The sequence below is a fragment of the Octopus bimaculoides genome, chromosome 2 (assembly GCF_001194135.2).
Source record: "Octopus bimaculoides isolate UCB-OBI-ISO-001 chromosome 2, ASM119413v2, whole genome shotgun sequence".
In the NCBI taxonomy this organism is placed as follows: domain Eukaryota; kingdom Metazoa; phylum Mollusca; class Cephalopoda; order Octopoda; family Octopodidae; genus Octopus; species Octopus bimaculoides.
In genome coordinates, this window is record NC_068982.1 from 101361888 (window position 1) to 101363047 (window position 1160).

Here is a 1160-nt window from a genome sequence, read left to right on the forward strand (position 1 = left end):
TCATAACCACCATTACCACCACCACCACCACCACCACCACCACCACCACCACCACCAACAGTACCACCACTCAGACTGGCATCAGTACCAATGCAACCGCAAGTAGTAACAGTAACAGTCCCCACTAACGCACCATTAACAACTTTTACTACCACCACTAACACTACCACCCCTAACACTACCACCTCAGCTACCCCTTCCACTATTGCTACCACCATCCCCAAAAAGCTACCCACATCCACCGACAACGCGACCACCCAGATTATTACTGTTTCCCTTGTTACTGATATGTAAATGAGAAATGAAGGGTATCTTGCGGAGAAAGATCGCTATCTTGGTTCTTCCTTTTCTCTCTCGAGAAAAGATCTCAGCTTTGGAGCAGCGGCAGCAGCAGCGGCAGCAGCAGCAGCAGTGTCAGTGACAAAAACAAGAACAGGAACAACTCTATAGCAACGATGAAAACAAGCAATATCTTATGGAACAACAACAACAAACGAATAAACAACAGTCCCAGCAGCATCCGACACAAGACCATCGACAATAACCTCTTACAGAGTTAACAACAACAGCAACGTTTACTATAACAGCAACGGCAGTAACAACAAAACAGCAGTTGCTGCAGCATCCGGTGTAACACAATCAACCACGACGTCTTACAGAGTAACAACACCAACATTTATTACTACTACAAGAACAACAACAACAACAACAACAACAACAACGCCAGTAAACGACGAACGACAATATCCTAAACGCCAACAACAGGCAACGATAACAACAACAACAACAACAACAACAATGACGATGATAACAGTTTTAACAACAGCTAGAGTAAAATTAAGTACAGCAGCAACAAGAACGATGGCAAAAACAACAACAACAGCAAAGGCAACAAAAACAAGCAACAATACCAGAAGGACAACAATGAGTTGCCATAGCAGCAGCATCTGCTGTAATAGCTGCATAACAACAACAACAACAACACGAGCAAGAGGGACAAGGCCAAAAGGTACATCACCGTTATCAATCTAGATACAAATGTAATTGACTCTATACAAGTGGAGAAGAATAAATTATATCCCGAACAATTTTCTCTCTCGCTTTCCCTCTCCCTTTGTCACACACACATACACACAAAGATATATATATATATATATATA